At 33.8% G+C, this 24,174-nt stretch overlaps 1 long non-coding RNA gene across 1 annotated transcript; it reads right to left on the reverse strand.

The window, feature by feature from the left end:
- Positions 1-13,005: 13,005 nt before the first annotated feature.
- On the reverse strand, positions 13,006-15,391 carry LOC149418450 (uncharacterized). Its single transcript, XR_016302981.1, has 4 exons — positions 15,216-15,391; positions 14,821-14,979; positions 14,304-14,493; positions 13,006-13,639 (listed from the first exon to the last, which is right to left on the reverse strand). It is a non-coding gene; the product is annotated as an uncharacterized LOC149418450 (long non-coding RNA).
- Positions 15,392-24,174: the final 8,783 nt, after the last annotated feature.

Raw genomic sequence — 24,174 nt, forward strand, 5'->3', positions numbered from 1 at the left:
GCTTCCTCATGTTCAGAAAAGGCCATCTTATTAGGTAATTGTTTTGCGGAAAACTCGACCCTCGACGATCGGGGTGCTGTTCCGCCGTCGGTTCCTCACCGCGAAAAAGGCGGTCATTCAACCTATTCCAACGAAGGGTAACCGCTCTAACCCGGCCGACTACCGCCCCATAACAATCAAATCTGTTATATTCTAGGTGATTGAACGTACAATCAATGACAAACTGCTCACATATCCCGAGAAGAACAAAATGATTAACGACCGTCAATTCGGAATCCGGTGAAACTGCTCGTGCGGTGATCTTCTCGCGTGTGTGAAGCATGTTTGAGGGGCGGTGTCTGGAACTATACGATGAGGGTATATAACCCAAAGGGTTGCACTATACATCTCCAAAGCCTTTGACCTGGTATGACATCAAGGAATTGTCAACGAACTGCCTTCTTACGGACTTTGTGTAGGTGGATTGCCTACTTTTTGAGGGAATGGTTGCCGATAGTTTCACCTCTTCCTCTCACTCAATAAGGGCTGGTGTCCCAAAGGGATCGGTTCTGTCTCCGACATTTTTTGTGTCCGACACATTTTGTCGTGTGCACAAATTCATTGTTACGCGAATGACAGTAGAGTCCACGATAGCTTTTTGTTTGATTAGCCCCCAAATGATACACAAACTCCAACTGCCCTTGTGGTGGGCTTTGAAGCGAATGATAAACGGTTTCCTCTTGGGGTAAGAATAAGCTATTTGAATTTAATGTTTCATAGACCCAAACTTGTCTCTATTATTTGTCTATTTGACTCTATGCAGAAATGGTCGGTCCGTTTTATAGATTCCCCTATCTTAGCAAACGAATTGCAATCTTTAGAGTACAAGCTTCTGGTAGTTGATGTCATTTTTCAAAAAAAAAAATTTTGTAATAAAATTAATTATGCTTTTTGAAATTGTTGCAAGAATTTGTTGTCATCTGACCTTCTTTCCACATGACATGGCTAGCCCATCACATTCCTTTAGACCTCCTGTTATGAGTTGCCCTTTTCTTTCATTAATCAAGCATCTCCACGACTACAAATCATAGAGGACACACCACCACATCGGTCACGCACCAATATAGTGTAAAACATGCCTTGGTCACGTGCGATCAAAAAGATCACCTTATATGTTTATCGACGGAAAAGGGGATAATCGCTAGGGGATAAGACGAAACAGGAGGGGAAGCGGAAACACACAGGGCGGCAAAACTTTATTTGAGTTGGGAGAACTCGTCACTTCAGTTCTGAGAGCCATGGACTTCAGTTGTGGGAGTCAGGAGACTAGCCACCGTCCGTTGTGTTGGTGATCACCCAAACATAGCGTCGAGGCCAAATGCAGATTTACTCTAGGCTCTGAAGGGTAGAACCTCGCGATGGAGACCAGAAAAGAAATATAAATGTCAAACATCGGTTCACAGCCGTAAGCGATTTAAATATGTGGTACCTTTAACATACGTAATGAAATATAGCCAGTAACAATAAGGTTAAGAAATAGGTTTTAGATTATTTCGTAATAATGTGCATAACTTTGTTGCCAAATAAATGGTACATCAGTAAAACTGTAAGACTCTAAGAAGTGTTTTAATTTTTATGGTTTCTTGATAGCCTGAACTAGTGATCCCTGAGATAGTAATAATATGGCTAGCTACATTATATATTCTTTATAACACTTAGTATTCTCACGCTAGTTTAGAGTTCAATAATAAAACTCACAAACTCTTCTTGAGTTGGTAAAATCTTATCTCACTAAGAAGGAAATTCACGAAAACTTTTCGGAAATTTACATAAATGTGGACTAAACGGTTTCCGAATCCGAATATAAACACTGTGTTTCTGCGATCGTCCAGTTTCTGCAATACCCTTCCATAATTCAGAAAATAAAACTGATGTTAATAAAAGTGGTCTAACACAAATATCTACATATGTGTTTATATTGTAATTATGGCAAACCACAAATTAAATTCTTTTTATGAATATATGTTTTGGAATCAATTCAAACGTCACTCAATTCTTAGATTAGTTCATCCCCGTTCTTAAAAGGTTTCCGAAACCCAAATTTCTCTAAGAATTCATTAGGTATTTTAATGTATGAGAATTCTGCTAGTCTGACCTTTAAATACTACTATTTTAGACCAAACAGCACTGTATTGAGTCTGTAATAAATTTTTAATTCATTACGTTTTTATAGCCCTTTCAATAACGCCAAGTTAAAATTGAGGGCCAGCACTTTTCAAGAGAGTTTTCCAAGTTAAAATCACTACTGGCAAACGTCTTAAGTTTTGAATATTTATAGTCCATTAAACACGTCTGAAAGTCACTTGAGAGTTGTTAAACTTTTGACGAGTTTGAACTTTGCAATATTACAACAGTAGGTACACTTGATGATATGGCGAATAAAGTTTTTATATCTCACCGAAATTCATGTAAAAGGTAATGATCCAAAACTTTCTGACATATTTATAGAATTCAAACAATCGACAGTCCATATTTATTTGTAAAATTTATAAATTTGGTGGCAATGTATTTGGGGTATTTTCTTTAGTCATTGCGATAATGAGTCAAAATTATTACTACTATTCGTTTACTTCTCGTCATTTGTTAAGTTGGTTATTTTAATTTATTATTTACGGACACTTAAGGATATGAGATATATTTTTTTAAATCATTCACCCAAACTGAAGTGAACCATAGACACTTCGAAGTGTAAATCAATCATTTAAAAAATGTTTACTTTGTCTCAGTTATATCCGAGTGTGAACAATTCGCTTAATTTAGACGAGTCATCGAAATATTAGTTACGATTCGGTTCCAGCCTTTGATTGCACGGACACCAAAAAAGCTGATGTGTTCAATTTTCAGCAATTTTTTAAAGTTTTTGCTGGAGAAAAAATACATTGTTTTTAAAAAAATTCTACAACTATCACTGATCAGACAAGATTTATACATTTTTTGAAGCCTCTCATATCGAAATAAGAAAATATCCTATTGTAATTGATTTATTATTTGTTCACGCCATTAAGGCTTTTACTTGTATACAATATTTAAGGTAAGCTGATCAGGACTACAATAATGAGTGTATATTACATAGCGTAATAGACCAAGTAGAGACAACATAAGCAAGTACAATACAAGTTATCGTTTAAAGTTGTTGTACATTCAAGTAATAGTTGTTCAATAAATAATATATCATAATAAGAGTAGATACTTAAAGTATTATGAAAGTAGTAGCGTAATAATATATTTAGTAACATTGTTGATGCTGATAAAATAAATTTAAAAAATTTATTATTAAACATGTTATTAATAAGCACACCTTTACAATGCCAAATTGGGTATTATACAGAACATAAATTAACAAGTATAAGAATAAACAAGAATTGTTCGTTGTAAAGCAAATTTCTAATCAACAAACATTTATTACGGCCGATTATGTGTTTTATGGAATATATAAAAAAATATTTAAAGCTAAGTGTGCAAATAATAGTTACAAATATTCAAATATATTGATTTTTAGTTTGGTCACTGAGTGGTGGCGGTAAACATCGATTGAACTATACTTATCACCTAGTCTGGGTAGCTTATTTTCGAAACAATTATTAGCAGACTTTGGAAAATTATAGAAAGCAATCTGTTTTGCCTTACGCGTGGGTACACGCAAAGTAATAAGGTTCCTTAAATCAATGGCATCTAATCTGCCATTCGCTATTTTGAAAAGACAAACTAAATCAGTAATTGTGCGCATTGATGATAAGTCGGTCAAGTTTAGTAGGTCCATCAAAAAGGTATAATTAAGATCTTCGTCTGGAATTCTTAATTTATAATTAATAAATCTCAGAAATGTATGCTGTACTCTCCTGATTTTTAGTTGGTAAATCTTATATGATGGAGTCCATATTTTCGAATTATACTCTAGATTACTTCTCACTAACCAAGTTAATAGTAATTTAAATTAATGCATTTATTTAAAATCTTTCACCGTCCTCAAAACCCCAAACATTTCATGGCCTTGATTGATATTTCAATCATATGAAAAGCAAAAGTTAATTTACTATCAAAAATAATACCGAGGTCCTTAATTTGCTCGATTCTTTTTAGAATATTGTTATTGGTGGTATATTGATGAATGCCAGGATTTTTGATACAAGCAAAAGTTAACGTTTGAAATTTTTCAATATTTAAGAATAGTTCATTACGGGTGCACCACTCTCGTAACCTCGCAATATTTGATTGTAATACACAACAGTAATAGTTTTCTAAATTGCATCAGCAAATAAGAGTATCATTACTCCATTAAAAACGATAGTTATGTGGTTGATAAAGAAGGAAAACAATATTGGTCCCAAATGAGACCCCTGTGGAACCCCGGTGAAGATTTAAACTGGTGAAAAAGTGTGAATTGAATTTAACTGATAATTTTTTTTGTGAAACCTTTCAAACCATCTCAAAATATTCCCCGTTATTCCAAGGATCCTTAATTTTTTTAATTCAAATTTTTTGTAAGACTTTGTCAAAAGCCTTACTAAAGTCGTACGTTTGAAGTATTAATATTTCATGGTATTAAATTAATATTCCTGATAAATCATGAAGTTTGTTAGAAAAGACTTATTTGCCATGGAACCATGTTGACGGTGCTAAATTATTTTACTGAGCAGATTCCAATAATTTCTAGATTGACGACATCATACATACAGGTCTATAATTAGAGATATCGGATTTATTACATTTCTTTTTTTATTACCTATTTTTTATGATGATGTATATGATATTAAAGATACTATTATAATTTTAACTGCATATTCAGTTGAACTTAAGTTTTGGTGTTAAATTTTGCAAAAAAAAAATCAAACACAATTACAATAAAACTTATTTTAAACCATCCGATGTCCCTTATTCATTATATTTTTACTTAAGTATTTACGTATTTTAATAAAAATTTCTGTGTGATTTGTCTACTGCGTTCGCATAATTATCCGATAGAAGCTGTAAATAACCGCTATTAGATAAACCTTGGTTAATTAATGCGACACTTGTTGCCGTAAAAATGATTTAGAGATTGTGTTCTTAAGGCGATAAAACTCTAATAACAGGGGTTTTCTTGACGCTCACATTTAAATCATTTCTGATGAACGTGTTACTATAATTTCAAATGTTTTTAAAGAGATCCCTATGGATATAAGTTATTTATAATTAAGATTAATAAAAACAGGACCTTATCATTAAAATATTTTATGCAAAATTGTTTGAAAATAAGTTTTTCATTTATCAAATTAGAAATAAGCACCAGATTTTATTTTTCTAGACGATGAATTAGTAATTTTCCGAGTGATCCCTCTAGATACGTTTTAGATTATTCATTCATCAGAATCAGTTCGTTTATCAGAAATAATTAAAATAAACCCCACGGAAATATCGACTTTCCAGGCCTGCTAAGGCAAAGTCAACCGTAGATCTCTCCATTACGTATATATTGTTTTTACTGAACTTCATCACTTATTTCGTTAAGATTTCAACTTTATTTTAAAAATTTGATATGGCAAATTGTCGCATATTTTTGTGCACGGCTGCTTCACTTACGTCAGTATGATTCTGGCTTTATTTTGGAACATACTATTTGGAATGAATTAAATGTGAAAAAACGCAATTTAATTAAGTAAAATTTACATTTGCACGCCGGGAACTTACGACCTCAAAAATATCTTTTGGTCATTTATTGAAAAACAAATATCAAAATTGTTATTATTTGAATAAGTTTTTAATTGTTATTATTTGAATAAGTTTTATTTTCCGGTTATGTTTTTAAATTATGTACTTAAATTAATCTTGTATGCAAACATTTTATTTGTAAAGTAGGTACGTGATTGTTTACTAGTTATAATTTTATTTTTCCGACTTCATGTCCGGGTTAAATCTTCCCCACAGGAAAAATAAACCCTTCCACACACTTTTCCACAAATGATCATCTAGTCAATCAACATTATGCAAGTGCATTATATAAGCATAATAAATACAAAATAATACAAAAACAACACTTCAAATCACTAGAGATCAAATGGGAAAATAATTCACTGACTGCAGGTATTTTCAAATCAGAGTGTTTGGCTCGGTAGAACTTCTAATTTGCCTATAAATCCTACTGATCCCTCAATATAAATATATTTTTTTAAATTATGTAATACGATTATTTTAATTAAATCATTGAATAGTATTTGAACCAGCAACTTCGTTACTAATAATATTAATTTGTAATGATTAATCGATTGATAAATCAAGACTATTAAAATGAAATCATAGAATCGAGTCATCGAAAAGAACCGAATATCACACTACTAACTTCGTTTACCTTTTATAAGAACTGTTGCCGTATAAAGTCCCACGAAACGAATAAATTCAACACACACACGTCAACAGGACTGACGCGTTATTGTTCATTTCACCATTAACTTTACTTGAAAAGCTTTACACAAATCCCGTGTTTATTGTTTGAAAAGCTATTATAATTCGTTTCCTTTATAGAAACCAATTAAGGAACCACATTGTTGACACTCTAATCATACTTTGTTATATATTCGTTGTAATCATACTTTGTTTTTACCAAAGGAAATATTTGCCCTTCAAGGTATGTTTATTTACGTTTCCTGCTAATGTTTTTATCACGTTAAATTTATGGACCAAGCATATTTCACCATTTAAAAGTTTGCTTTTCAATTACTTGTTTTAGAGCTGTCAGTGGCTTTTGTGTAACAATTTAATAATAACTAACCAACCTTAGTCCTGACACCGCGAAATATCACAAGCAATAGTTGAACATTATTGGGTCGGTATTGGGCCCCGAGATTTTTTATACTATATATAAATGTCACAGTTAAAACGTTGCTCAAATATGATTCGGAGAATTTGAACAATTCTTCAAATTTCAAATATAATTTTCAAGTTCTGTGAAAGATTTTTTTAGGTTCTGTTATTATCAGTTGAGTCAAGCAACTAGCCTATAATAATAATACAGGGCGGGGCAAAAGTAATTACCCTATTAGAAAACGCTATAACTTTTGTAAATGGCGCCAAATGTCAATTCGGTTTTGACATTTGTGAAGTAAACAAACGAAATCAATAAATACGAGTACCAACCTTAGTCCTGACACCGCGAAATATCACAAGCAATAGTTGAACATTATTGGGTCGGTATTGGGCCCCGAGATTTTTTATACTATATATAAATGTCACAGTTAAAACGTTGCTCAAATATGATTCGGAGAATTTGAACAATTCTTCAAATTTCAAATATAATTTTCAAGTTCTGTGAAAGATTTTTTTAGGTTCTGTTATTATCAGTTGAGTCAAGCAACTAGCCTATAATAATAATACAGGGCGGGGCAAAAGTAATTACCCTATTAGAAAACGCTATAACTTTTGTAAATGACGCCAAATGTCAATTCGGTTTTGACATTTGTGAAGTAAACAAACGAAATCAATAAATACAAGTTGACAAGACGTGAATCGGTTTATTTCGTAAAAACGCGGAATAACAAGCATTAACAAAGTTTTACATTAAAAAAAATTAAAGCAAAAGAACATGGGGTGATTACTTTTGTCCCACCCTGCACAATATCAGAACTTGAATAGGACTTTCACAGAACCCAAAAATGAACGTTGAAATTTGATGAATTGTTCAAATTCTCCGAAACAACCCGTTTTAAGTAAAAAATTCAAGCTTGAGTTGAAAGTCTGGGCATTCTGGATAATGATGAATGCTATCCGTAATTTGTGTTGTGTTGATTGAGGAAAAGCAATTATAAACTCAAAACCTCTGAAGAATTGCTAATATTAAAAAAAAACTTGAAAAAAATATCTATCAGAATTAGAAATAAATTAAATAAAGAAATTTGTCAGATATATAATACAATCATTGCACCACACTTCAATTAATGTTCTGGTATTCTTTTTCTCTGCAATGAAGAGAAAATTTTAAAAAATGCAGAAAAAATATCTTTGTTGGCAGAATCAGAAACAAAGTTAATAAAGGAATATTTCCCATAATTATAAAACAATCATTGCACCACACTTCATTTACTGGTCAAGTTTTTTTTTTCTGCAATGAAGAGAAAATGAAAAGATGCAAACACTGCAAAATAAATCAATATTTAAGAATAATACTGAAACGCAATATTTACACACAGATAAGACATTATTTTACTAAGATAAACATGAGGATGATGTTTTAGGAAATGCAAGGGAAAAAATTACAATCACAAGATACACGGACACGGGAGGAGAAATGTAAAACCAATTTGATTGCCTACAAGGAAGAAATCAAGCATCCAGAAAATCTCTGATGTGCCAGGCCATCCAACTTTACAACAAAATCCTGAATGAAATTATTGAGATCAGAAATATGATTCATTTTAAAAAGGAATTAGGAAAGAATGTCCACCTCAAATATTGATGTTTTGTTTTTGATTTAATATGTTTAAATTTTCAAAAACTAAAGATATATTATGTTTGCCAAATATGGGCACACACACAAAGATGTGAGCCAACTGAAGCCACAATAATTTTATTGCGAAGGCCTGAAATATTATTGTTTATGAAGTTGAGTTCATTTGTCCTTTCGACGGTTTTTTTTGTCAGTTGGGAACTGCCCTAAACGCGCGGGAGCGCGATGTGCAGACGGGTGGATTATTTAAATTATTCATTGATCAACCGAAAAGTATGGTTCTTACGTGGTAAGTATGGTATTATTTAGTACATCTTAAGTTTCGAATGACAGATGAGATTGTTCCTGAGACCCACGTTTATACTACTTTTTTACGGTGAACGGATAACTCGTTAAAATGACAAATCATCACACCTATAAAAAGTGATATAAAGTCATTTAAAGTGATGAAACAAAAACTAGGTTAAATAGTTACCTATCTAACCTATTTAACCTTTTGTTTCATCACTTTTAAAGGTATATCACCCTTTGAAGGTGTGTTGAATTGTCATTTTGATGAGTAATGATGGTAATATATATAAAGAACACAATTTTAAACTTTTTTCCACTTGTTTTTTATTTGACCGTGACCGGTTTCAGCCTGTTAGGGCCATCTTCAGACTGGTACAATTTTTGTCTTAAACTAGGGTTTATATACATAGGCAAATTACATTGAGGGGAGGGGTTAACATAGTAGGTTGATTTGAATTATGAGGGGTTTTTCGTGAAATATGATATTTCCCAAATAAGTATTGTTATTAAAATCAAATGAATTTATCTGTAGAACTATGATAATTATGCCTATTAGGACTATCAATTTAAGGATTTACCCAACATAAAGCTATCGGTAATCTATTGTGTGGTTAGGAAACATATTTTAATGGATTTTATATAATTCAAATACATATTTAGGATAGGTGACACACTGATTATAATGGGTATAGCAACGGAGATTTAGCAACTGATTCTAATTTTGTGTTCATAACATTGTTGGAGTTTACTTTTTTAGTTAGGCGGGTTATCTCTAATGACTCTAGCCTATCTAATTTATGACCTTTGTCGCAGGTATGTAAAAATTTTACATCTCTATCCTTGTCAAACGAGTGTTTATTCTCAAGTAAGTGTGCCGCAACATTCGACATTTCGCCTTTGTCATTTACCCAGCTTGAAAAATGTTCTTTTATGCGGGTTTTGAATGATCTACCTGTTTGGCCTATATAGTAAGACGGGCAATTGGCACAGTTGATTTGGTAAACTCCTGAGTTTTCCATTTTATCCCTTTTATCTTTATTATTTATTAGGATTTTACCTAATGAATTTACATTATAGAATGCTGTTTTACAATTGTCTTTATTGGTTATCCTAGATATTTTGTTGGATATATTACCAATAAAAGGTATTTTAACCCATTGTTTTTTTGTGACATCATTTTCATTGTTGATTGTTAGACCTTGTGATATGATTGCCAGTGTGAGTTTTTTATTCTTTTTCTTTAATAAACTCTCTATAAGTTCACTACTATATCCATTATTATTTGCTATGGTTTTAATAACATTGAGTTCATTATTATAATTTATACAATTCAGGGGTATATGTAAGAGTCTGTGAATGAGTGAGTTAAATACTGATAACTTGTGAGAAATGTGGTGTCTAGATGTGTTATGTATAATGTTGTCGCTGTATGTTGGTTTTCTGTAAATTGTAAATTCTAATTTATTATTAATTATTTCAATACCTATGTCTAAAAAATTAATTTTATTTCCCCCCATTTCCATTGTAAATTGGATGGAAAAAAAAAAAAAAAAAAAAAAAAAAGGGTCTATGGGTAAATTTTCCCTTCTCCTCCGCTAACATATAACATACAATCGGGAAGTCGGCTAAAAGGCGCGGACGTTGGTTATCTTTAACGGTCGGGCAGATCGCCAGGTTCATTCTCATTGGGACTGCCCGGCGGTTAGTGGAATACCTTCTCCGGCTACTTTTTCTTATATTTTCTCTTCTCTATTGAATACTATTTATTTTCTACTATAATCACTTTAAGTTTTTTTTTTTTCAGATAATTACTTGCATACTGGGTTCTCCTCTAAAGTACCTGCCTATACATAAAATAAATAAAAAAATTAAAAAATGTTCCTAAATTTGTACACTGCATCCCGTTTTCGTTCCGTTCCGTATTTCGGTATTTTTCCCGTTGTCCCCGATCAGAGCTTCCGGACGCCAAAGTGTAGAAATAAGCCGATTGTTTATCTATATAGAATCTTAGGTTTGACGGCCTCCGTGGTCGAGGGATAAGGCTCTCGACTAGCAAGCCGAAGGTCGCAGGTTCCAATCCGGTCGTGCGCAAGTGATTAATTATGTGTTATTTCACAATGCGGTAGTGGTAGATACTCTCAGTATCGCCCTGGCGTAAGACCACCATTCATTATTGAAACGTTTTAGATTAGCTGTGTTTAGTGACCAGAGCCGAATAGCCAGATACTCTCCCACCTTTCTATCCCCCATCTCTTTCCCCTCCCCACTACCTTCAGCCTCACAACATACCCCAATTGGGGATGACATAGTCTCACTGCCTCCAGACGATTGGGAGAAGTTGTGCGGTTTCATTTTTTTTTTATTATTTAAAAATCACCACTGCCTTTAGATTGGGCACATTTGTCGAAATATTCCCGTGGTAAGAAGGATTAAAAGTAATTGATATACTAATTGAATAATAAGACACAAGTTTTAAATGCATGTTTTCTTTCATTCAAATCTCATTACGTCGGAAAAAGTGGATTGAGTACTTTGAAATCGGTGGGTGGAATAATTCCAACGCTTCAGAAACAATAATCTCTCAAGCGAACTGTCGTATAATTAAAGTACATTTATGTCTGCCCGACACCGATGAACGGGTGTTTTCCCTAATGACCAAGGACGGCTGAAAAAACTTTAGCGTGTTTCAGCACTAAAAGCTATGTTAATCACTAAGGACAAAGTCGGATAAAATTTAGCTACACAGATCGGGGAAAATTATAGAACTGATAACATTTAAAAGGACTGTCTTAAACAAAATATAGAACTAATAACCTCGAAAAGGACTTTCTTAAAATAAGTAATCTTTCTTTATTCTAACCGGTAACAAAAAATTACATTTATATAAGGGGTGGAACCGTACCGTGATTTGATTGGGTGATAGTACAAACAATGAAACGTTATAACAAATTAGAATTCTAATTGCCCATATTACAAACATAAGTTTGAATAATGGAATATTCCCATCAGTCTATAACAATTAATTTTAAAACCTATTTTTAAATCTGGCAGCCCTAACGAAATATCAAATTTTCGACCTATTTCTCTAATCTCTAAAATTACAAAAATTTACGAAATAGTCGTTAAAAAACAAACCATCTTTACATTTTTTTTATAATTTTTTCTACAGTTGTATACGCATTCATTGGCTTTGTTAGGAAAGCTTTCAAATTAATTAATCAAACTGAAATGCCGCGGAGTGTAAATTATAATTGCCTGACGAAGAACAATTTCGGCTTGATAAACACTACCTGGAGGGCGATTCTCGTTCTACTTAACGACACTAAAATCGTCCTTTCATTCAAATTAACGATTTTTCTCGGATTATTCGTATGAAGCGATTCCGGTTCTCTCGATGACAGATGGAATCCTTAGATTTTCGATTGCGCGCCAAAACTTATAGCCTTCCGCGAAGGGCACCCCTCGACCTGTCTTTCGCCAGCCAAACGCTAGCATTCGCGGAGAATTTGCTTCATTTAAGTGTGACGTTTTGACAATTAGCAATATTTGCGTAGTTTTAACAAGAGAAAACTTAATATTATCGTAAGTATTGACTGTAAACATGATTAGTGACTTGTTTGTGGCACAATAATGCTATTAAATGAATTGAATAACGTAATTGCGATGTTTGTAAAGTACGTAACATGTCAGCCAGATAAAAGTGATTTAATTTACAATAAACTACACATACCATTGAGGATTTCTACATAAATAATAATAAGTTTCAGATAAAATGGCTGCAGGATGGCTGGCGCTCGAAATTGTGGGTTTTGAAGTTAACCACAACGAAATAAGAATCCCTTTCCGTATCTTAAGAGACGCCCAAAATCCCATGGAAATGGGGCAAACGGAGTTCCTGAATTTATTCAGAATATCTAATGAACTCGTTATCCCCTATCTTAAAACCGAGAAGAAAGCATGGACTGTCTGTCCAGTCACAGGTGAGATATACATTCAATTAACTATGTAATCCATGACAAAATAAGATACTCTATTAATAGCTGAATTTTTCACAGGTACTTACTGCAGTAAGATTTTACGCTGTGGGCTCGTACCAGAGAGGTATAGGACACGAATGGGGCTTGGCTGTCGTCAGTCGTCGGTTAGCCGATGCATATTAAATGTTTCATCGGCCATCAACGACACACTACTCCAGACGTGGGTTAAATTTCATTTGACTGCTGCAGATAGGCAAAAAGGCCAGACAAATATTTGACCAGTCCGGTGATCCTTTCCCTGGTACTATAGGAGAAATTGACTTCACTCATATAGCTATCGTTGGTCCTGCAGTACAGGAATATATGTACTGCAATCATCACGGGAATCGCTCCTTAAACGTGCAAGTGGTGAGCTCTTCATATGCACAAGAAAGTCATATTATAATATAAAATGAACATTTCAGATTTGTGATCTGAACTTGGTTACCTTGGATGTAAATGCAAAGTGATGAAGCTGCGTTCCTTGTGTTATGGAACTCCGGCATGAAATAGGAAAACTCATAGCTCATAGGTATAAATAATTCAAGACATGTAGTACATAATAAACGTTTTATTGACAACACATAATTATAAATAATTTTTCAACAAAAACAAGTACACAACAAATAATATTGTCTTCTCTCAACATAGAACGGGAAACATTATATTTAGTTCAAAGATATTGATATATAATATTCGATTTGAAAACAAAAAGAATATGTGTATGAGTCTGCACAAGCGACCCGAATTATAAATTCATACGTCGTGTATCACAATCCACGCAGGATAAGCAGAATCGATGAACCAGTTTTCTTCACCAACATAGCGCCGTTCTGCTAATCCATCAGCTTCTCATCAGCTCTGCTCTCGTTTCGGTCTGAAAAATTTAATAACTATTAAATTGATATCTCTAATAATTTTTAATTGATCTTACGAACATTATAAAATATAATTTAAATAACACGCTCGCTCGCGCTAGGCCGCAAACAGCAGCAGCATGGGGGGGCCGACGCTCCGTGGAGACGATCGGACGAATCTCTTGGCGTAGGACTGAGTCTCAACGGATCGCAGCATGACGCCGCTCTACCGGGCACAACACCCTGCCAGGTACGAAGGTCGTCTGCGGACGATTCCGAGTTCCGACGTCGAACTTAAGCTTGGTCAGAGGCGGGGCGCAATCGCGCCGGGACATTTAACCACGTTGCGCAGTGCTCGCCTCGCCTCGTCGGGCTCGTCGATAGATGTCACATTGTTTAGAGAGCCTTTCGACTCGCGGAACTTACATCACGTATCACCGCCCGATTTGCCTAGGCGGGATACGGCCTTAGAGGCGTTCCGGCCTAATCCTGTGGATGGTAGCGTCGCACCACCGGCCGGTCGACCGAGTGCGTGAACCAAATGTCCAAAACTGCCGTTCCTCTCGTACTGAGCAGTATTACTATCGCAATGATCGGTCATCAGTAGGGTAAAACTAACCTGTGGTTTTCCTGCGAACTTAGATTAAATGGACGTGAAGCTACTTTATTTGTATAAAGAATTACCTGCTACGAATCGAGGTCTTCTCCTTGGCTGGCTTGGTTGGGGTTGGCTTGGAGAGGGGGAGGTCTGTCTACTGTGGGCTTGTCACGGGGTATTCACCCAACACTCCACTGCATCTCTACCGCTAGCATCTCTACAAGTACAGGAGGCTCGTCACTCTCATCAGCGACATCCACGTGCAGGAAGAGATCTCTATGAAATAAATAAACATATCAAATTGTATCTTATGAAATTTGATTATTTAGTAAAACATATTATATAAACTAACAAATAAATTTGTGTATACAAATATCGGGTATTTTGACTCGGCATATCCTCTCTGCCAAAGGTATCATGTGTTTAACCGCTATGCATTTCGACACACAATATCAGTCGTGTACTTGTTAAACATGATATAGCACCATACAACATAAATAAACTACGTACATCGTCATTGGGAAGGACTTTGGGCACATCTAGTCCTTCAATTGACTACACATTGTCGAACAGGCACTATTCAAAGTGGATAAATAAACATACTTTTTGCGATTGGATTATAGTCTTGTGTGCACCAGCATTATTTAATTAATCTCCTAGGTTTTAAATGTCGTCTCCATTTTAAAAGATTGGCTCGGCTATCATGGATCCGCCAGCAGCATTTATCGAATTGTCTTGACCGTGCCACTCTGTTGCTGCACACTGAAATTGAATTTTACGACAATTGATCATTGATGACATGTAACTATTACACACTATTCTTAGGTTTCAAACACAATGATGTACACGAAAGATAATAATAAAATAGCTGTCTCACTTTTTAACCTAAAAATGCAATTGTACACAGACATAATACGTTGTTAATTCCGTTTCAGTCTGGGGTGAAAAGCATCTAAATGATATCATGCTTTTACTTACAACATATAGCTTTTGCTTACCTCATTTTAAACAATTTTGTCAAGTTAATTAGCAAACGAACACGAAAACGGTGACAACATAAATGCGCCCTTCGGCCGCGTTAGTTTGACATTTGACAGCAAACGTCACTTTAGAAGTGGTGAATCTGTAACAAAGTCATTACTATCCAGCGAGGTAAGTACCTTTTCACAAAACGTAAATCTTCGATAAATGGCTTATTTATGTCATTCATAAATAAAATAAGCAGTTATTAAAATGCATTATAATACAAAGTATTTGTTTTTTTAAGTTTTAGTTAGAAACCTTGCGTCACTTAATTATATTTCACCAATTTGTGTTTTCAATAATCTCTTAACAATTTCGTAGATGCTCTTAACAACGCTTCTTTAGGATTTTTTACTAGGTCTCTCCAAAATCGAACTTGTAAGGCTATCAGAAGAACGAGAATCGCTTAATAGTTAAGAAAAGATGTTACAAGCGACGGACTGCTAGCTTTCGCAAACGATAGCAGTCGTTGACGAATGCTATCATTTAGCTTAAGGCTAAAAGAACGAGAATCGCCCTCCTGGTGGTTCAGCATAGTGAAATCGATAGCTTTACAATATGGGATCGATAGGTGTAACTACCAATGATTTTAAACCGATTTCCCGAGCATAGTTGCGCTGTATATAGCCAGACTGATATTGATAAAACAAAACACAAAAAATCGATGCGCACTACCAAAACTTTTTGACTTTAGAGGGGAGATTTAATTAGTTAGTGAGATCGTTATCCATAATATGTTTTGTAAATAACTTTCGTTTGTCCAAGCCGGACCCAATTTATGTTTTTATTTCCTTTTTTTTAAGAAAAACAAACATTTTCGGGTAACTGTACCGGTACCGGTCAGTTGCTGAGTTTGCATTGCGTTTGGGTCCCACCCAGGCGTAGTGTGTTCAATTCCTCGACTGGCTCCACCAAGTCCTCCATCACAACACAAGCAACATTTTCCGCTTACTGTGGTGATAGAAGGACATTTTCAAATATTACCGGTACCTGTACCTGACACGGTGGAATTGAACACACCACGCCTGGGTGGGACCCAAATGCAATGCAAACTCAGCAACTGACCGGTCAAATGATTGACTCACCGCGTACCAATACGACTTCTTTCAATTCTAAGAGCTTTGTTAGTTCAACTCCATAATGAACGACATTATTAAAAAAGACGTGTATATTGACATCTTCAAATTTCAAAATTAATTTTCAAGATTTGTGAAAGTTCTTTTCAAGTACTGTTACTATTTAAGTTCTGTCAAGTAACTGGAATATAATGATATAATAACAGAACTTGAATAAAACAAATGATGAAATTTGATGAATTGTTCAAATTCTTTGAAACAACCCATCCTAAGTGCTTATAGCTTTCTCTGGTATTAATTGTGTTTTTTTTATTAATATTATTTGAATGTGAAAAATGATACTGTTAGCACATCTAGTAGGAAGTAAGCTCATTTTACAAAACAGTTTACGCAAGTACTTATTTCAATGGGATAAGACTGTAAAAAATAAAGTTTTCATCACGTAGCCGACGAAACGTGCCAGAAATTTTTGTTCTTTTTGTAATTTGCCAGTGAACTATTGAAAATTTTAAGGACTTTTGTAACTTGTCATTTTTTTAACAGTTCAAAATATTCCGCTCGGCTCTGACGCAGAAGGAAATCTTTTGCAATAGCATAATGATACCTACGTCGGTTGACTTTTTAATTTCAAGCACTTCTCTGAATGGAAAGATGTTCTGATGTAATAATTAATAAAATGTTAAAACACCAACTCATTTCATAACAAATAGAAACTTTATAACTATAGCATACTTAAATCTTTCCAATGTATGTCAAAATGTGTATGAAGTAGGTAGAAATAGATAATATAATCAATCGTTGTTGTTTTTTTACTTCAACATTACTAGTTTCTTGTCCCATTGTTCAAGTTTCGAAATCGCTCTATGTAGCTTCTGTAAGCAATCGGGCCAAATGCTATTTGTGCAATCCCATGTACAGGGTTTTCCAATAAGAGGTGTTATTTTGATATTCAATCGTAAAAGATCAATGGTTTCGTTACTTGCGTGGCACGTAGCGCCGTCTTGTTGAAAGTTAACGTTGTCCAGATCAATACCATCCAATTCCGGCTATAAAAAATCACTAATCATCTCTCAATAGCGCAATCCATTCACCGTAACTGTTGCTCCAGCCTCATTTTCGAATCATGGCCTCATCACTCAAGATGATTTGCATTTGATTCACTAAAGTGAATTTTAATAATTTCAATGCGTTGTTGAAGCGTGTATCGTTCCATTTTTATTAATGATGTAGTTTTTACTTGTCAAATGTTAAAAAATGACAGCTTCAAAAGTAACATCTACCGAAATAGCGGGCTTTTCAAAATAACACCTCTTATTGGAAAACCCTGTATTTAACCATATTCCTTTGGCAGTAGTTAATTCCTTTGACTTTAATTAAATTCACCGCAGTCTCTTTGAGCGTTTGCCAATGCCGTTGTTCCCGTAACGTGGTTCCGCTTTCTCGAGTATGTGAACCTTCTTCCCAACATACTACAGAATTTCCCCCAGCTGATAAAGCATTCCACTACCGACAAGGCAACAGGCTGCATTTGTCATGATTTGGCAGTTACCTGTCATTCCACTAGATATCTCGACGAGTCGAAATATCACAAGTCTTGAAAAAAATCATGAATATCGATCGATTCAGTAATCTCTGCATATTAGTGATGAATTTATTCAATTATTAAATACGGAATAGTTTTCTAGGGAAATTCATTAAACTCTAAAGTTGTTTTTATTATCCAAATTAAATACATAAATATATAAAGTAGCACATATACGTACTAGATATTTGTCATACCTTTTGATTAAAAATTTTTTTTTCTGTTCGGTAAAGTATTTTGTCCTAAAATCCACATTTAGGTTTTGTACGAAAAGGTCCCTTGCAGCCGTTCCTCTTAATAAAAATCACCATATCCGGTTATTTGGATTCATATAGACCCTTTCTCAAAAAATTGAAGCTTTTTACCATAGCATGGAATTACGATGTTATGGAGTTATGTCTATTAGTACCTACGGTAATCTCCAGACTAGTTTCCACTAAAAACACTCTTTATTACCACAAGCAAACAAAACAATATTTGAAGAAAAGCGTTACTACGTAGCTATTTAAGTAAATATCAACTTTCCACCCAATTTAAATCGCCAATAAAAACATTCCTTAACAACTTAAACGAATATTTTACAAGAATTAAATATATCTTCTTTTGTATCGCCTGTCTTGTCTTTTCAGTTGTTATATATACACACCGTTGTATTATATATGTACTCTACTTCGTGTTACTTCGGTTAGCTGTAAGAAATGACAGGGGTATAAGAAATAAGCTTTACCCTTTGTCCTTTTTGTTTGTTCAGTAAAAAAAAAATTAATCTGAATTTTATGGATGTCGTCAGGGTCACCAATGACGATGAGATAGTTACGAATCAATGAAAAAAAGAAAAATATAATGAAAGACTCTTTAGTAAAGGAGTGTGGTGAGGAGCAAATGCTTGAAAGAGTTAAGTAGACCTGATAGATCAATAGTCACGTCAATTCACGTCATTTATGCGATTGACAATTTCTAATTGGACGTTTACTGAGGTAATTGAAGCTATTTAAAATCAACACTTCCCACAGATGAGGGAAAACTAATTGACCGTGACGCCATAGACAAGCGCAATTGACGCAGCAAATTAATCGTTTCGTTGTGCGATTGATGGAAAATTGCGATTGTTCGTTCAATTGCTCTATTAAAAGAGCTCTTTGGAATTTAGTTTAATCGATATTTATTTTACTTATAATTGCGTCATATCGCCACTGACCAGCGGTATAAAATGAAAAATCCAATCATAATCTTGTTTTCGCACATTTTAGGTTATGTTTTCGCAATACTGGTATCTACGGGTCAATTGAAGTTCCATCAATTGAACTAAAATGCACATTGTCTATGACGTAAGCGTATTGACAATAATTGACATTCATTGTCTCTGGACAAATCTCATCCCGCAATAAAACTGAATTCCAAAGGGCTCGGTATATAGAGCAGCATAATGAACGGTTGTCAATCACACAGCGAAACGATCATTCCGGTGCGTCAATGGCCCATATCTATGGTGTCTATACACTCAATCAAAATCCACATCATTCCCCTCCGTCAACGGGAAGCTTCAATTGTCAATCACTTAATTTTTAATCAATATAATAATTAATGGCCGTATATCATTTGAATTTCTAAAAAAAAAAAAAAACCTTTAGCACAAACACACACATGAGATGAGGAAAAGAAATAAAATAAGACTCCCCTTCAGAAAAAAACCAGTCATAAGCCATTGACGTACGGAACAATTGTAGATGGGTTCAACTGCACGAAATATAGTTACAAGAAGGCTATAATAACATACCTCAGTAATAATAACAATTATCTTTAACATAATACCATTCTTCTGTATGGGTTCTGTATAATTTTAAATGCAAATTTTAATATTAATAACTGATTCACTGAATTATTATGTTTATATTATCAAATGTTTGTAAAAGTTCTTATGGGCGTATAATAAATGAACAAAAAATAAAAAAAAAAAGATATTTGGCGAATTACCAGAATTAACTAATTTAAACTTAAATTTTGAAACTGTGTGATTTATTTATTCGTTGTCTTTTTTAAAATGATACAGGTGTTAAGACATATGATCAAATTCACGTCCATCGCTATTTTTTGTTTTCGTCTCCACTGCCACCGGTAAACTTGCCATAGCACCAAAATAAGGCGCATCCACATTTCTCGAGATATCTAAGTTAAAACCCTTAGTTAAAACTGCTTGACTTCTGTTTGTGACATGAAGAACTCCGATAGAAGGACTCCTTAAATCCCAGCTAAATAATATAATATTAGCTTCTTTGTGTTAATTTTATCAAAAGCTTTAGATTAACGGTATAGATGGAGTCCATTTGATTTTTATTCCCCAAAATTTTAATATAAAATCTGTTGTTTATAAGGTGGGAAAGTGGTGAAGTTCCCTAACACTATCCAAACAATCCATCATCCTTTATCCGTAATTCATCATCATTATTTTTTTGCCAACGCATTTATGATATTAAAATTTGTATCGAATCATGCAAGATAAGATCATCTTTTATATCCATATTATTTTTTCCAGACATCATATTTCATCACTATTTACAAACCTGTTGCCTACAATTTCATTAAAATTATATTGTGTGTCCTATTGTGAGTATTTTAAAACGAGGACGGTACTTCATACATTAATGTGTCAATCTATTTGAATATATTTTATTTAGTATATGTTTAATGCGTTTGAAGAGTTTGAAGAATGAACTAGAATAATTTGATTGGTGCTAAAATAATGATTTGCAACCAGATCTTTGTTTAAACATCAACAGCCTTGCTATAAATGCGGTTTAAATCTATACAATTGATAAACAACCGTGTATATCAAAACCTAACTTATACACTAAAAATGACTAAACTGATACTTAAAATCCAAAAAAAGTTTTACATATCACACATGTACTAAATAAAATATGTTCTTCTCATCGAATTTCGGAATGTTTCCATGGAACGTTAAATGTTCTTATTATTTTTTTTGGTAAACTAATGTTTTAAGACAAGGTTTTTTATGCATAGCACAAAGGGTAACAATTATTTTACAAGCAATAATTATTCGCCTGAAACACTCAGTCCCGTTGGCGTCGTGTATCTTTTATCAGGAGATTTTTCAATGTGGATGAGTGTTTCAGGCGAATAATTATTGCTTGTAAAATAATTGTTAAATGTTCTTCATATTTCTTCTTTTTGAAGATGTCGTGAAAAGAGATACCGTTTTGGAAACTAGATATTATTACCCTTCAAATTTTGAAATTTAAATATACACATAAAAGATTTTAAAAAACATCTATTTACTCCAAACCTCGAAAAAATTTGCAGAATACGAAATTTACAAACACATTCCATTTATAAATTAAAGGGGATATGCAAGAAAGCTGGCACTTTTTTTATCTCGTTTGCACAACAAAATAAATTTACCCAGAATTTTTAGAATCATTTTGCAAAATATAAACGATGATTTCTAGGGTTTAAGATGCATAAGGCATATATATTATAAATCCATTATGTGATCTTCTTATCTATTGTACTACCTACTGCTTGCTTACGTAGATCTTCTATCCTAAGATGATCGTAGATTGGCAGTATAAGGTATTATCTAAAACGATCAGTAGTGATAAATATGAATTTTAGCAAAATCTTATTTTAAAAAGCACATGCAGAAATGCGCACATTCGTTGGTAACTTTGTTTTTGATATTTGTATGCTTTCCATACATGCAGAACGCGCACATTCTTTGGTAACTTTGTTTTTCATATTTGAATGCTTTCCATATATGCAGAACGCGCACATTCGTTGGTAACTTTGTTTTTGATATTTGTATGCTTTCCATACATGCAGAAACGCGCATATTCGTTGGTAACTTTTGTTCATTGTGTATTGTTTCGTTTCATTGTATTTTGCATGTGTTGAGTTGTTGAACTTTTTTTATGATATATTCAGGTTTTTGATTTCAAAAGCTATAATAATACGTACACTTGTACATCGTAGGGTTTAGAATATTTTGTAGAAATAACAAAAAAATTGCAAAACACAAAAGCGATAACTAAATCCTCATCAAGAGGGGCTCTTGTCATCACAGTAACTAAAACGTATTCTTCAAAAAAGAATGAATTATACATTTTTGAATTATGAGTCTTTTTTATAAAGCAGTGTGTAATGAAAGAAACTCGTTTCATTTCAACATAAATCTCATGAATATTAATTCCTACAAACCCACAAAGCAAAGATAAATAGTGCCTTTGTAATAACAATTGTAAAAGAGAAGTGCTTCATCTTCCCGTACCACCAAAATGTATTAAATACTTAATGAATGGTAAGACAAGAGTAGTATTATTCTAATGGCTTTATCTAGGCAAAAGGAATCATTGATTTTTCACGGTGGAAATGTTTGCATGACTAAGAATGTTCATTAAAAAAAAATTAGAATTTCGCAACTCAAGAATTCACTACTCGAAGTTTTTTGCTGCTTGAACAGACTGGCTTTTTTTTATCTTTAAACGCAATATTGAGTCGGCCAATAGTCTGGTTGGTAGAACTTGTGAATTACAGTTGAACCGTCTGGATTCGATACTCAAAACTATTTAACACCTTATCAATACAAGTTATACGTTGTAATGTATGCCATTTGTAGCTCGTACCAATGTGGTGTAGAGGCTGAGTATTATTGTAGCGGGTGAAAGTCGTACACAATAATGATACTTGATATTGTACTTATATTTATTGGGGAGCTGCTTGTAACAAAAGAGTGATTACGTAGATAATGTTTTTAAGTAAAAATGAAATATTTAGTTGTTTGCATTATATGGAGTAAAAATAAAAATAAAATAATTATTGTTTAAGTGTGGTGGTGGGATGTCTGTACGAATGTGGATGAGTGCAAGCGAGATGGAATGCTTGCAAGATCTTATAAAAGGCGATGCACGTTAGTTGTGTGCCTCTTTTGCTACAAGCATCTCCCCAATAAATATCAGTACATAGATCACCTAAGAGTATTATTGCATACTACCGGACACGCTACAATAAAGGCAGAATAATACTCCATACATAATACGTAGCGAACTGGGACTGTACTAAATAAATAAGCAACTACCCATCATGGCGTTTCTCCGCAGGGGTAGACAGAGAGAACAGGATCGCCACAAAACTCGGTCTTAGCACACACACTCCTTTGCCTCATTCATACTCACACTTCGTCTTATAGATACTTTTCTATTATTCTGACTATTAACTTAGCCCAACTAAAATGATCGTTCCATGTATTCCTCGAGCGCCCCCGAATTCTTAGAAAATTCACATTCTCGTCATATTCTCCTAACAATACCTACATGCCCAAACCATAAACGTTGGTTTGCATCAACTTTTTTTTATTTTTTTTAAATAAAACAAACACTTTGTATTTAACCACGAATATTTATTATTTATTTATTACACATCGACCGGTTTCGCTTAAACCAAGCTTCATCAGGATATAATAAAAAAAAATAAAAAAAATAAAAAAATCAACTTTTTTGTTGACTAGGTGAAGCCCCAGCGTTGCTCGGGATATACACAGAATTGTAATGTACATAGTGACCTTTTTCTTGTTTTGGAGGCCAAGTGTGCAAAATATCATTAATCTCGGAATAAAACTGTAGATTTTTATAACAATCAAATCCACGCCGCACGCCTAATGTATACCATTTTGCAATATTTAAAAAACTGCATTATAATATCGACTTCAATTCGTCTACGTATCTCATTTCAGTGCAGAGTCAGAGTGCAGTGCAGTAATGCGTTAAGTCTTCCTCGGGCGTCTCTTACATCTTCTACCATTCAAACCACCCTCTCATAGACATATGAATATTAGTAGACCTGCCCTAAGTGATTAAAAGCGTATTATCCCCACTCCCCATACCGGTTCCATTGGAGCCGGCTGGGCTCGCGTATGGCCTCAAGTGAAATTTGAAAACGTGACGTCATCATTCTTGTGCGAACTATGGTCGAGGCATCATCGGTTCATTTTACGAAATAACACGACAAAATGTTGACTTGTACTGTGAAAACTTGTAAAAATAGATTTGAAAAAGAGAATAAACCCAATTGTCGTATTACATTCCATATATAAGCATTATTTTACTTTATTTTAAGCATATTCACATCGTATAATATAGATCAGTTTTAGAAACATATACTATCACATCGAGAAACGTCTGGACGCGAAACACAAAGCTGGTTGGTTGCTGGGAAGTAAATTATGAACATTTATAAAAGTGTCTTAACTAAATACTTAAACGA

This window comes from Hesperophylax consimilis, chromosome 13, assembly GCF_061612785.1.
Source record: "Hesperophylax consimilis isolate HC1 chromosome 13, BYU_Hcon_1.0, whole genome shotgun sequence".
Taxonomy (NCBI): domain Eukaryota; kingdom Metazoa; phylum Arthropoda; class Insecta; order Trichoptera; family Limnephilidae; genus Hesperophylax; species Hesperophylax consimilis.